Source organism: Penaeus japonicus, unplaced genomic scaffold (assembly GCF_977035675.1).
Source record: "Penaeus japonicus unplaced genomic scaffold, GWHDUDI00000001_assembly GWHDUDI00000018, whole genome shotgun sequence".
In the NCBI taxonomy this organism is placed as follows: Eukaryota; Metazoa; Arthropoda; class Malacostraca; order Decapoda; family Penaeidae; genus Penaeus; species Penaeus japonicus.
The window spans coordinates 14,113,699-14,128,698 of record NW_028234420.1 but is presented as its reverse complement, the minus strand read 5'-3'; the positions used below and the strand labels follow the sequence as shown (position 1 = coordinate 14,128,698).

Genomic DNA, 15,000 nt, shown 5'->3' with positions numbered 1-15,000 from the left:
TTGCATTCTCCCGTGTCAAGTAGATCCGTGTGTGTCAAGTAGATTTGTGTCGGTGCTGAGTGGTCTCCTCCTGGTCTGGTCAGAAAATATACCTGGATATATTTATCTGCACCAGCGCTACGCTTTCGATAGTGTTTACATTAGATACCAAGGTATGTATAATTATACATGTACACATATATATGGATATATACATACATACATATATATATACATATATGTGTACATATATATATATATATATATATATTTATATATATATATATATTTATATATTGATAAATAGTAATAAAGAAACAAGCACACACAGTATATGTAATAACATTATTTACATAGGCAACCCGTCTACATTGAGAAATTCATCAACACAATCACAAGAGACATGGAAATTACCTGCAAAGTAGAATCAAAAACTCAAACACAAAGTGTCATGGGACTTCAAGCAATTTTTATTTTTTAAAAATATTTTTTAACCTTGAAAGTGCAATGATCGTAGCCACTATTAAATACTTAAACCCACCCCAATCTATCTTAAGCTCAAACTCATATTTCCCTCTTCTCCTCGTCAGAATCTGTATTTCTTCCAGATGAATGTGGAAATGTTTCTTTTGTTATTCAAACAACACTCCATTTAGTGAATGTATATATTTGAAATTATGAGACGACTAGGAGAGCACAAAACGTCTGTTATTAAAGCACCAGCAGATACTTTTCTAGTCATTGAGCTGGTGTGATGTGTGTGTGTGTGTGTTGTGTGTGGTGTGTGTGTGTGTGTGTGTGTGGTGTGTGTGTGTGTGTGTGTGTGTGTGTGTTGAGGAGAGAGAGAGAGAGAGAAGAGAGAGAGAGAATGGGGGGGAATGGAGGGGTTGGGGGGAAATGGGGGGGGGGGGGGTGGGGGGGGTGGGGAGAAGGGGGGGAGGGGGGGGGGGGGGGGAGGGGGCAAGCGAGCAAGAGAAAGAAAGAAAGAGAGAAAGAAAATATAAAAACAGAGGAAGAAAGGTAAGAGAGAGAGCGAGAGAGAGAGAGAGAGAGAGAGAGAAAGAGAAAGAGAGGAGAGAGAGAGCACATGTGTTTAATCTTACCGAGATGTGAGTAGACGCGACCAGTAGAAGATTTAACAAGAGGAAAGGTAAAATGACGAAAATCTTTGATAAATGACAATATATTTTCCTTGGTCCCGTACAAAGGGGCTTTCGCAACGGGGTGGGGGGTGGGGGGGGATTCGTCGAGAAGAGAAGAAATCGTGGAGACAAAAGACAAAAATTTAAGCTAAAGAAGCCACATATCAGAATAACTGGCATATGACATAACCATGGAAAGGAAAAAAAAAGGGGGGGAGGGGGAAATAGATGAATTGAAATCAAACCAAACCAAAACAGACAAACAAACAAACAAAAACAGAGACAATGCCGAAAAGGAAATCAAGGCAAGGAGTAAAAGAGAAAAAAAAATCTCTCTTTATCTGTTATTGAACATGACAAGCAATTCAAAGTAAGCAGTTCCTCCAGGTGATTTACAAGGCCAAAAAGGGAGAGAGAGAGAGAGAGAGAGAGAGAGAGAGAGAGAGAGAGAGAGAGAGAGAGAGAGAGAGAGAGAGAGAGAGAGAGAGAGAGAGAGAGAGAGAGAGAGAGAGAGAGAGTGAGTGAGAATGAAAGGGAGAGAGAGAGAGAGAAAAGGAAGTGAGAGGAAAAAGGAATAAGAGAGAGAGAGAGAGAGAGAGAGAGAGAGAGAGAGAGAGAGAGAGAGAGAGATGGAGGGAGGGAGACAGAGAGTGAGTGAGTGAGAGGGAAAGAGAGAGAGAGAGAGACTGAAAAGGAAGTGAGAGGAAGAAGGAATAAGAGAGAGAAAAAGAGAGAGAGAGAGTGAGTGAGTGAGTGAGTGAGTGAGAATGAAAGGGAGAGAGAGAGAGTGAAAAGGAAGTGAGAGAAAGAAGGAATAAGAGAGAGAGAGAGAGAGAGAGAGAGATGGAGGGAGGGAGACAGAGAGTGAGTGTGTGAGAGGGAAAGAGAAAGAGAGAGACTGAAAAGGAAGTGAGAGGAAGAAGGAATAAGAGAGGGAGAGTGAGTGAGTGAGAGAGAGAGAATGAAAGGGAGAGAGAGAGAGTGAAAAGGAAGTGAGAGGAAGAAGGAATAAAAGAGAGAGAGAGAGAGAGAGAGAGAGAGAGAGAGAGAGTGAGTGAGTGAGTAAGTGAGAGAGAGAGAATGAAAGAGAAAGAGAGAGACTGAAAAGGAAGTGAGAGGAAGAAGGAATAAGAGAGAGAGAGAGAGAGAGAGAGAGAGAGAGAGAGAGAGAGAGAGAGAGAGAGAGAGAGAGAGAGAGAGAGAGAGAGAGAGAGAGAGAGAGAGAGAGAGAGACTGAAAAGGAAGTGAGAGGAAGAAGGAATAAGAGAGAGAGAGAGAGAGAGAGAGAGAGTGTGAGTGAGTGAGTGAGTGAGAGAGAGAGAATGAAAGGGAGAGAGAGAGAGTGAAAAGGAAGTGAGAGGAAGAAGGAATAAGAGAGAGAGAGAGAGAGAGAGAGAGAAATCTAAGTAACCTTGAATAATCACACCCTTCGTACAGTGATAATAAATCATAAACTCTCCTTAGCAATAATTCAGAAAGGAATTTCACCCGCTTTTAGCAATGTTGCAGGTTTAGCCATGAGTCTGCATACATATCATGGACGATTGAAAAAAGAGGAATTTTAGGTCTGAAGTCACTGAGAGGGAAGTTGAATATCAGTGTGTATGTGTGTGTGTGTGTGTGTGTGTGTGTGTGTGTGTGTGTGTGTGTGTGTGTGTGTGTGTGTGTGTATTCGAGGAGCTAGTATGTTAGTATATAAGTCATTTAAAATTCAAAATGCACATCCATATACAGAGGAATGAGAAAGGACCTAAGCACCCATAGCATGACAGCCAAAGGAAAACTTGCCCGTACTGAAAAGAATTGAAATAAAATGTTTCTAGAACTCCGAGAAATGTGGATGCCATGTCATAAACTCCGACTCCAGCCATCCACACCACCTGATCTGAACTTGTTCGAGGTAAGAATTATCAACGTGTATTCAGGAGAGTGTGCTTTCACGCAATGGATTCATTTGACTGCAACCTTGGTCGCGTGTAGGTAGATACGTTAATAATTGATATGTAATAATTATAAAAAATAGCAGTACGAACGAGGACAGAAGGAGGGATAGGGATAGGGGGAGGGGGAGGGGGAGGGGGGGGAGAGGGGAGGGGGAGGGAGAGGGAGAGGGAGAGGGAGAGGGAGGGAGAGGGAGAGAGAGAGGGAGGGAGAGGGAGAGAGAGAGAGAGAGAGAGAGAGAGAGAGAGAAAGAGAAAGAGAAATAGAAATAGAAAGAGAGAGAAATGAGGGATAAAGGAGAGATAGAGAAAGAAAGAGGTGACCCTACAGCACGCATTGGGACATTGCCAAAGGGGGATGGGAGGGAGGAAGGGCGGGGGGGGGGGAGGGTGAGAATGAGTAGGAAAGACCTTCTTAACACGACTCTCCGAACATCTGTTGGACTTAGGGTGAGACGCAGTGAAGGGCAGGTGTAGAGGCATCCCATGGGCGGGCTTAATGGATGTGCAAATCAGTGTTCGTTTGGCGTTTAAAGGATCCTGCTAACGCTAAGGTGGAGGGCCGAACTAATGACATAATGAGAATAGCGTTCATAACATAATGGCGATGATTCAGTAAGGAGTGTTAATAACACCGTCGGATACAGAAGCTGATGTTTCGCTAATGGATTCCACTGTAAATGAATTCGTTTTTTTTTTTTTTTTTTTTTTATTGGCGTGGTAGTATTCTAGTCTGCTGTCAGATGGTTTATTCATCCTGTTACTCTACCTTGTCTTGAAAGTTTAATGTATGGTTTATTTTTGTCTACCTTGTTTTCTTTGTGTACGTTTTTATATTATTAATGATATAAGATAGTAAGTATAAATGGTAACACGAGTGACCATTTCATAACTGTCCCTTCAGAAAAAAAAAACTCCCTAAAAGTCTATAGTTAAATGCAGACTAAGACAGTTCGCATATTAAAGAAGTATAACTCCTGCCAAGGCAAACATTCCTATTTACAAATGAGGTGCGAAAAATATCCCACCAGGCTGAGAACTGACTCCACATCTGTCAGCAAAACACTCGGACATTTGTTTAGTCAGAATGTAAATACGAAGGTCATTGTGGAGATGTGAATGACCAAAGAAGGGCGGCGTCGACGCAAGACGCTGGGAGGCAGGTAGGTACTGCGAGAGACTCTTGAATATTTCAGAAGACGAGCTGAAGCACCACACGCGACCTGCACGTAGACACACACGCACACACATACACGCACACGCACACACACACCTACACACACACTCTCTCTCTCTCTCTCTCTCTCTCTCTCTCTCTCTCTCTCTCTCTCTCTCTCTCTCTCTCTCTCTCTCTCTCACACACACACACACACACACACACACACACACACACACACACACACACACACACACACAGGCAGAGAGAAAGCGAATAAACAGTCTCTTGATCATTCACATGCGCATAGAATTCCAACATTCGCACGAGAGAGTCGGGGACACACACACTCACATGCATTTATAGCTCCTGCATACCCAGACGCACATATGGCTCGTTCTCAATCTGTGTATAGACTCTCGTAAACACCCGCACGAAAGTCCCATGCTCAGGTATTTTTAAGACCTTCGAAGCGCAGTAGCACTCAAACAACCATGGGCATATACACACAGCCCGGCACAAAGGAGATACAAAAAGCGAACACACACACGCGATTGACGAACACATAGGCCCCGTCACATGATTTATGTTACCGGTTGTGAGGGAGATATGGCCTTTTCCATATTCACTTATTTATCTTTACCCAAATTTGTTGGAGGCCTCTATTCTTCTTTTCTTGTTTAGGAAGGTAAAAGGGTACTTCTACTTTACTGTATGTTGTTGAAGTATGATTTATGGGAGAAAGATGGGGCGACTATTTGTCGGGACCTAATAGGTATATATTACAGGAGCGTCGACTATTTTTAGTCATGACGCAGTACCAACGAAGTAAGAACAAAGAGCAAAGGAATTAGGCCTCTGTACTATTTCCACGAGGTAATTACACTAGTGACATTGCCTGGGTGAGTCATCCCCTCTCTCTCCCCCCGCCTGAAACACGCACGCCAGAGTTGCCTAGCGACCTGACAACACGCCATGTCACTATAAACAAAGCCTCGTCAAGATTTGATGAATCTTGGAACGATTGAGCTCGGGTGATTAGTTAGTGGTTATTTCTATTCACTCCCCAAGTTCTGCCTCTGACAACGTGGACTGCCTGTGGGGTACTCGCCTGACATCACGTTACACTTCATGCACTGGCCGTCTGATTTACGAGTCAAACCAGGAAGCTTCTCGTTGATGCTGCCCCAGGCCAGCCTGTGTATGTTGGGAAGGGGAGATTTTTTTTTACAAATATACTTTGAAAGATTCACTATCATGCGGGTGTTCCGAAGAGCGTGCTATGTTTTTTTGTCTTTGTTTTTCGAAAGGGGATGAAGGCAGCATGGGAAGGTATCGCGACTACATCATTACTACTTGGAATTTGATTAATATGATGAGCAGCTGTTAGTGTCATATACGTATGAGAGATGCTGACGGCAACCTCATGTGTATCTCTTGGGAATGGTGGTGTCAGTGATATGTACAACTACACGATAAGAAAGTGCAGTTTGCATGCACACAACTGCGATGCCTATAAGGTGTACGTCATGCCTGTAAAGTGCCCGTCGGTTTACGTTATAACAAATAACGTTAACCGGCGTACACCTGATGATGTCACCGTAAGGAGGTGTTGTTATAGTGACCCCCTTCTTGTGTATCGAGCGTTGATAGTAACGTGAGCAGGTTGTTATCGCGGTGGCCACAGAGGTCAGCAGAGGTCACTGCGGGATATTAGAAGTCGATTATTTTTATGGGGTTCACGATGTGTAGAAGATCCACTGACGTTCAGCCGAGTGATTGCCTCCTAATCGGGGAGGTGTCGAGGCTGCGATTGTAAATAACTGTGTTTATTGTTTGCTCCTTGGCCTTCGTGTCGAAAATGATTTAAAAGAGGGCAATAAACGTCCAAGGGAGTGGTGTTCTCATGACTTTATTTTGCAAAAGGATAAAGAAATAGAGAGATAAAAGATATGTGATATCAGTAGCATGTGAAATACTCAATGTGCTTTATTTAAACGTTCCGTCCGCTTTACGTTTTTGGCCACACACCATTCCATTGAAATCGATTAAGTAAATAAGTAACACAGATTTCGATTTCACTGAAGTCTGGCCTGAAGCCTACGAAAGGAGACAGCTGATCTCCGTTCTTTGCAAAGTGAAGAGTTGAGTCTTCAAGTCTCTCAGGATCTCTCTATCAGCGGTGACGTGATGCTCGGGAGAAAGCCTCGATTTTGCATTCTTGTGTTACTGATATGACGCCATGTCTTCCATTTTGATGCCAGCTGTGTCGTGCGACTGGATTCACTATATAGTTTGGTCTTATGGTTGAAGAAGATAAAGTCGAGGGCGATGATATAAAAGAGAGAATAAAGATAGAGGAAGAAGATATTGAATTTTTTTCGTTATTTTCTAGACTTGATAGTACTTAATAATGCCACAGAAAATAATTATATAAATAGATACATAAAAACGTCACCTTCTAAATCCGGGAAAGTATTAGCGAGAATAGTAGGGGGGAGATGTCAGGAGGGAAGGGGGGGGGGCCTAGAGGCATGAAGGTATGTAAGTGACCAACATAGCTTCAAAAGCGACAAACACCTGTACTCTTTTTACAGGTGTCGGACTCACTCATAGAATTTCGAATTACGACACTGCTATGAAGAGAGAAGAATATATAATTGGAAATAATTAGTCATGGTAGTAATTAAAATTTTCATAAACGTATTAAAAGAAATCACTGATAATCATTCAATTAGAGAAAAAAAAAGTTACGACTAGAAATAAGAAAGGGAAAAAATAGTCGATTGCTATTGAAAGAAAACAATGCATACAAGTAAGTGCGAGTAAGTGTGACTGATTAGATGGGAGTGAGCGCGATTGAGTGAGAGTGGATGAGTTATCGCAAATGAGTGACTACGACTAAGTGAGTGAGTGAGTGTGTTAGATTGAGTGCGAAGTCTCCCCCCCCCCTGACGTGTGTGTATGGTGCTGACTGCCGGCTCAGTACCTAGCTCCTTGCGGTCGAGCGGGACGACCGAGCTGACATCATGGGTGAAATTAGTGTCAGTTGCTACTTGTGTTGGGGAATTTGCTGGGCTGATGCATCTGACTTGCAAACTTTCACGAGGGGGCTCTGGGTGTGCCTCGGTCGACGCAGAGATGTGCTTTTTCTTTGTTTTTTGTTTTTTGTTTTATTCATTTGGTCAGCAAATTTTTGGAGGGAGGTTAAAATTGCATTTTTTTCTGTAACTGTCGTCTCTTTTAAGTTGATTTTGATATTGACTTCAATTTCTATTTCTAGTGAATCTTAGTTTATTTATTTACTATTAATATTTTCTGTTTTTTTTTCCCCCAAATGGATAGAGATGCATAGTTCCCCATATCTCTGACTCATGTAAAGATTGAAAGCTTGATGATTGATGGTTCAGTGCAGCTGTACTGAAGGGGGGGGGGGGGGGGGAGGAAGAGGAGCTGGAGGAGGAACAAGAGGAGGAGAGAGAGGAGGAGGATGAAAGGGATATGGTACAGGAGGAGAAGGAGGAGGAGGATGAAAGGGATATGGTACAGGAGGAGAAGGAGGAGGAGGAGAATAATGGTGATAATAATGATAAAGATGAGGGGGAAAAACAGGAGGAATATGATAAGGAGAAGAGGAGAAGGAGAATTAGGAGAATACGAAGATGAAGACGAAGGAAGGGAAAGTACGAAGAAGAGGAAGAGAAAGAGGAGATAGAAGTAGAAGAAGAAGAGGAGGAGGAAAAAATAAATAAAAAAAAGTAGGAGTTCCCGTATCTAGAAACAGCTGAGCGACATCCATCATCCATCCGTCACCAGGAGATGAGATGACCTAAGATTCCATAGATCACAGGACAAAGGGACGAGGCCACGAGCCATGACACCTCTGAAAAGACCATGACGCAGACTCGCTGTGGCGCCAACGTTGTCCGGCGAGGACGTGACCCGCGGAGTGGATTGGGGGGAAATATGGAAATGGGATGTCTTCCTGACTTGAGTTTTTTTTTACCTCTCTCTTCTCTCTTTCTCTTTCTTTTCTCTCCTCTTTTCCCTTTGTCCTTCTCTCCCTCTCTCTCTTTCTCTCTTCCCATCCCTCTCCCTCTTCCTCTTCCTTTTCTCTCACCTCTCACTTCTTCCTCTCTCTCTCATCCTTCGCCCACCTTTTCCCTCCCCTCCCTATCTTCTCTCCCTCCCCCTTATCCCACTATCCTCTCTCCCCGCTCCCCGCTCCCTACTCCTCATTTTCCCTCCTATCCGTCTCCCCCCCTCTCTCTCTCCCCTCTAACCCCCCCCTCTCCTTTCCCCCTCTCTCTTCCTCCCATCCCCCCCCTCTGCCATTAGCGGCGGTCCCATCCCCTGCAGCATTTTTCCATACAAGGTGAAGAATGGCTGAGGGGGCGTGGAGGCTTGGGAAGTAGCCACCGCCTTCGATCGATAGCCTGATTATAGTGACGTTATTAGACGAAAGGGCGTCACGACCTTCGGAATAAGTGCGAGGCAGGGAAGCAGAGCAGAAGGGGGGAGGAGGGAGGGGGAGAGGGAAGGGATTAAGAGACCAAACCCACCCCACCCCACTCTCTCCTATCCCTCTTTATCACGTCTCGACACGAAGCGAAAAGGAAAATAACTCGTAGACTTCAGCTCATACGCCCGAAATCCGAAGACGCAAGACCCTGAGATTGGATGCGTAAACAGATCCCTTCAGGAGGCCGGGCCGGACCGGACGTCTTGCATGTCAGCGTCGTAGATAATGAGGTTTGTGGTGCTTTTTAAGGTGCTGTGTCGTTAATGATGATGGCTCGCCTCGTTCTGATAGTGTGGCTAACGACCTTTTATGGATTCGAGGCAATGGGTAATGCTACTTCATGCTAGCCACGTACTCTTTTGTTTCTGCTACTCTACCTCCACGTTTTGGTTTTCTTTTCTCTTTTTTTCTTCTCCTTCCTCTTTCTTCCTCTCTCCTTCCTATCACCCTACTCTTTATTTTCGTTTAATGGTCCTCCTTTTCTGTTTTTCGTCTGCGCTTATTTTTCTGTCTACTTCTTCTTCCTAGCCTTTTCTATCCCCCCCCCTTTTTTTTTTTTTTTTTTTTTTTGTGCTAAACCCCCGTCACCCTCTTTAACCCATTTCCTTCTCCTCCTTCCCTCCATCTCTTTTTTTTCTCTTTCCTCTACTCTTCATCATTTCCCCTCCCTCCTCGTCTACCTCTTTATCCTCCTCCTGTTCCTCCTCTCCCTCTTTATTCTCCTCCTTCTCCTCTCCCTCTTTATTCTCCTCCTTCTCCAGCTCATTATCCCCTTCCTCCTCCTCCTCCCCTTCCCCCACCTTCTACTTCTTCTCCTCCTCCTCCTCTTCCTTCTCTCCCTCTAGTCTCTAGTGTTATTTTTTCCCGCAGCGTTTCTCCGCTTATTTGTGTGGGTGGCGCCGCCTCGTGTCTCTTCCTGCTCAAGTGTCGTGTGTATTTTGTCATCATGTTGTTAAACAATTTCCGTGATGTCATGCTCCTACACACCGCCCGGGAGAAGGCGTGATGTCGCAGGTCAAAATTCTCCTCCTCCTCCACTTTCTTTTATTGTCTTTTGTTTATGCTGTCAGAATGTCAGAACCTCCGCGACATGTTCTCTTTGAAGTCATTCAAACGTCGTCCTCTTGAAACGTTTGTAGTGACATGATTATATCAGCTCTGAGGTGTCTGAGGTGAAGAGATTTCATCGCGAGAATCTGGTGCTTCGTCAATAGCAGGTTTGTCCTTCATCATTCATAAATATGGAGTCACTTGGCCGAGCACCTCCAAAGAGTCCTTGAGTCGGGCGTCAGGAGCCTCATTCTCGCAGACGAGTCGAAAGGATAAATGTTGTAAGGGATAAGTGCTCGACGTACTGCTTGACCGTGGCCTACATGAAGGGGAAAAGTTTCTATACAAGAGAGCCTCTCAGACACACACGTCAGGCTGGCCCCTCGTTCCCCATTCGCTACAGCGCTCTACCCTCTCTGGTTTGAACTGTATATCTAGTCCCCATCTCCCCTCTACTCTCCTCTCCCTCCCCTCTCCCCACTCCCATCCCGCCGCTCCTTTGAAAGGCCATTTTTATTCTCGCAAGTCGCTACACCTCTCCCGTTGCCTTTTAATGCTACAACTTGGCATTTCCGTACCGAAATGTGTTTCTCCTTATCTACTTATTTGATCATCCCTCTTCTCTCACTTCTACTCTCTCTGCCTCCTCTTCATCGCCTCTAAAATCTCCTCTCCCACTGCTCTTCCCCCTTCCCCTAACTTCCCCTTTCGGGCCTTCCCCTCTTTGGTTACAGCGCCACGACCCCCCCCCCCCTCGTCCGTCTCTCTCCTCCGCACCAGCCGGCGTAACCACACGCAACCTCTCTCGTGTTCCTGTGTCAGCGTCTCTTTGTATAGGCTCCCTCTCCTGCTGCGTCGCTACGCCCCTCCGAAGCGCCTGCCTCCCCTGGCCGCCCCTCGCCGCCCCTCGCCCACTGCGCCACATGAAGGGGGATCAATAAAAGTACCGAATTTCGGCGCCAGGGAGGCAGCCTCCTTCCGCGGGCGCCTGGGAAGAGGAAGGGGAGATGACCCAAGCAGCATTAGGCGTCTGGCGAGGTCATTCTTCTCTTATCGTTGAGACTGAGATCTCCCCCCCCAAAAAAAAAACAAAAAAACTTGAAAGATGGAAAAGAAAACCCTATTATCTCATCATACTAATGTGTATAAATAAACATATCTTATCACTGTGATACACGCGGATGAATCATGATAATTGTCTTGTGTCTGGACGGTGTCGGTCTCTTTCTCTCTCTCTCTCTCTCTCTCTCTCTCTTTCTTTCAGGGGCGTGTTGCAAAAACGGATTCTTAGATCTCTCTCTCTCTCTCTCTCTCTCTCTCTCTCTCTCTCTCTCTCTCTCTCTCTCTCTCTCTCTCTCTCTCTCTCTCTCTCTCACTCACTCACGTTCAGTCTTCTGATATATGTGTTTTCTTAGCTGCTGTTCTTAATTCACTTATTCTTGATAACTCGTCTAGTGTTTATGTTCTCTCGCCATTTATGCGCGTTGCATTTATCTGGTGCTTCTTTTACCTTTTCTTTATGTTTGCATTTTACCACACGAGTTTTTTAAGGATCGTAATTATTATTTTTCACTTGTATATATTATGTATCTGATCTTATATCAAATGCTCTTGTTCATTTGATCTCGCCAGATGTTCATTTTTTCTTATGGTTTGTTCATAGGCTGTTCTCTTTGTTCAGTAGTTTAGTGTAGATACAAAATGGCAGAGAAAAATAAAATTAAATAATGTTTGGACCGTCTGGAACCAATCTTGCATGTAAGTGATCTAAGGAAACGTGGTACATATTAAGGTTTTAAGTGAGTGTATGTATGTCTGTTTGTGTGTGTTTACGTTTGTATGTGACTGTGTGTGCCTATGTGCGTGTGTGTGTGTGTGTGTGTGTGTGTGTGTGTGTGTGTGTGTGTGTGTGTGTGTGTGTGTGTGTGTGCGTGCGTGTGTATATGTCTATGTGTGAATGTTTATGTTTGCGTTTGCGTGAGTGTGTATGTGAACTCTCCAGCACGAGTAGGAAAAACGATCCCCAAACACAAACTAACTTTGGACCCACGAGTAATAGCCGACTACAAGTACCTATTCCTCCAGGCTGTTTGGCCGTGTGCTCAGGAAATATCATTCACTGTTTCATTTTCCTTTTTTTCTAATGTTTATTCTGATAAAAGTAACATTATTACCGCGTTATTCGTTATTATAGTTATGTTTATTATTGTTATTATTATTGATATGATGATTACTATCATTGTTATTATGATTTATGATCATAATTATTGCTGTTGGTGTTGTTCTGTTATCATTATTACCATTATTATCATTATCATTACTATTACCATCATCATTATTATCATTACTATCATTATTGATATCACTACTATCATCACTACCATCATCCTAATTAACACCTCACTGAATTAAACATACCCACGAATACCCCATTCATACCCTTCTGGTTTACATAATTCATTCACTCGTGCAGAGATGCCCACTCTCCGTAAGCTATTCACTCACTCATTCACTGAATCAGAAACTATGCGCTGTGGAGAGATGGAGGGGGGGGGGAGAAAGAGTGAGAGAAAGATAAAAAAAATAAGAAAAATGGATAGACTTAGTTGATGCTGAGGGATGCCAGGTAGATTGGAAGAGAGAGAGGAGGTCCTCAGTACGGGAGCATCGGCCGCGTTCAACTTCGCGGGCCGGAATCTTCCATAAAACTCGACAGGCGTGGCTGTACGACAGCGGTCACGCGGGGAAACCTTGAGGAGGACTGGGTCCTCGTGTGACGGCGGCAACGGCGCGTTCATCTTTGCGTGCCAGGAATGCCAGCATAAACTCGAAACAGGGCGTGGCTGGTACGTCCAGCGCACCGCGGGAAACTTTGAGGAGACTGCGTTCCCTCGTGTGACGGCGCAACGGCGCATGCATCTTTGCGTGCCAGAATCCATAAATCACAACAGGCGTGGCGGGAACGAACAGCGGGCACGCGGGGAAACCTGAGGAACCTGTGTCCTCGTGTGACGGCGTCAACGGCGCAATCTCCTTGCGTGCCGGGCATCAGCAAAACATCGACAGCGTGGCTTAACGACACGGGCAGCGGGAAACCTTGAGGAGACCTGGTCCTCGTGTGACGGCGGCAACGGCGCAATCCAGCTTGCGTGCCAGATCAGCAAAAACATCGACAGGCCGTGCTGGTACGACAGCGCACGGCGGGGAAACCTTGAGAGAACTGCGTCCTCGTGTGACGGCGCAACGGGCAATCATCTTTGCGTGCCAGGAATCGCAAAAACATCGACAGGCGTGGCGGGTATGACAGCGGGCACGCGGGGAAACCTTTGAGGAGACTGGGTCCTCGTATGTGACGGCGGCAAATCGGCGACAATCATCTTTGCGTGCCAGGACATCTGCCATAAACAAACAACAGGCGTGGCTTGGTCCGACAGGGGCACGCGGGGAATCTTGAGGAGACGGCGTCCTCGTTGTGACGGCGGGCAACGGCGCATTTCATCTTTGCTGCCAGGAATCAAGCATAAACAACACAGGCGTGGCTGGTACGACAGCGGGCACGCGGGGAAACTTGAGGAGACTTGTGTGTTCTCGTGTGACGGCGGGCAACGTGCGCAATCACCTTGCGTTGCCTGGGAATCAGCAAATAAAACATCGACAGGCGTGGCTGGTACGCCTGCGGGCACGGGGGAACGCGAACCTTGAGGAGACATGGGTCCTCGTGTGACGGCGGGAACTGGCGCAAATCATCTTGGCGTTGCCAGGGAATCAGCAATAACTTCGACAGGCGTGGTTGGTATCGCGACAGACGGGCACGCGGGAAGGAAACTTGAGGGAGACTGCGTCCTCGTTCGGTGACGGCGGCAACGGCGCAATCATCTTGCGTTGACCTGGAATCAGCCAAAAGCATCGACAGTCGTGGCTGGTATGACACGCGGCACGCAGGAGGAACCTTGAGGAGACTGCGTCCTCGTGTGACGGCGGCACGGCGCAATCATCTTGCGTGCCAGAATCAGCAAAACATCGACAGGGTGGCTGGTACGACAGCGGGCACGGGGGAAACCTTGAGGAGATGGTGTCCTCGTGTGGTCGGTGGCAACGGCCCGCAATCATCTTTGCGCTGCAAGTCCATCAGCAATAACATCGACAGGCGTGGCTGGTACGAACAGCGCACTCGGGATACCTGGAGGACTGGTCCTCGTGTGACGGTGCAACGCGCAATCAGCGTTTGCGTGCCAGAATTCAGCAAAAACATCGACAGCGTGGCTGTACACAGCGGGCACGCGGGGAAACCAGCTGTTGAGGAGACTGGGTCCTCGTGTGACGGTGGCAACGGCGCAATCATCTTTGCGTGCCAGGAATCAGCATAAACATCAACAGGCGTGGCTGGTACGACAGCGGGCACGCAGGGAAACCTTGAGTCAACTATATATTAAATCATGCACACTAGATGATGTGAGAACTGAGTTACAACGAAGCCATGCTCGGCTGGGAGTACAAATTCCAAGAATAACTAAAGTAACTGCAGGAACAAGGCTGATGGCACAATCAGTGTCAATAAAACTGTATACATTCTTTCCAATTACCTGTGTGTACAAGAGAGGGGCACCGCAAGAGGGCACGTCATTACGTGTCTTGACCGTAGCTATGCAGGCAATGTATTCAAGGGATCGAATTAATCTAGTGGATGAGCATCTAAAAAATTAGTGGCAACTGAAGACTGTTCGCGTCTCTTGTACAACTCATTCTTTGTTTGCCGTACGAGGTCAGGGAATGTGCGGCACTCATACCACTTGTGACCAACGTTCTGATGATAAGGGCAGTAAGGTCTATCTCTGCAATCGCGAGCTATGTGTCCAGAGCGAAGGCATTGGTAACAGGCATCTGCAGAGGGTAACCAGGCATTTCCATCGCGACGTGGGCGTGCACCTCGGTGCTGGTGATAACCTTTACGGTTGTTATTTCGGTATGACCTTGTTTTCTTCGTTGTCAGCGGTACGTCTGCAGGTGATGGTCTGTGTGTCGTATCGGTGCCTTTACGTCTGATGCTCTTCACTGGAATCCCAGACTTCGGCTCTGGGTCGGGCACGGCTGGGCCTGTAATTCCCTCGTAGGGCGGACTGAGGCGCCTTCTATAACGATGATAGCGGTGGCACACTTGGGTGGCGTTGTGTGCGTAAGATGGCAACACGCTTGATTGACGGTGCGTGTGCG

General features: G+C 46.1%; 1 protein-coding gene across 3 annotated transcripts in view; it reads left to right on the top strand.

Annotated features, from left to right (window-relative positions):
* LOC122257423 (uncharacterized) overlaps positions 1–15,000 on the top strand; it is a 43,650-nt gene that overhangs the window by 5,626 nt on the left and 23,024 nt on the right. The window contains exon 1 of one of the 3 annotated variants that reach the window (XM_043022702.2): positions 1–152. This exon is cut by the window's left edge and continues 80 nt beyond it. The exons of the other annotated variants lie outside the window; for them this stretch is intronic. The gene's annotated coding sequence lies outside the window, so the exon portion shown is untranslated. The remainder of the gene's footprint in view (positions 153–15,000) is intronic. 3 annotated transcript variants of the gene reach the window in all.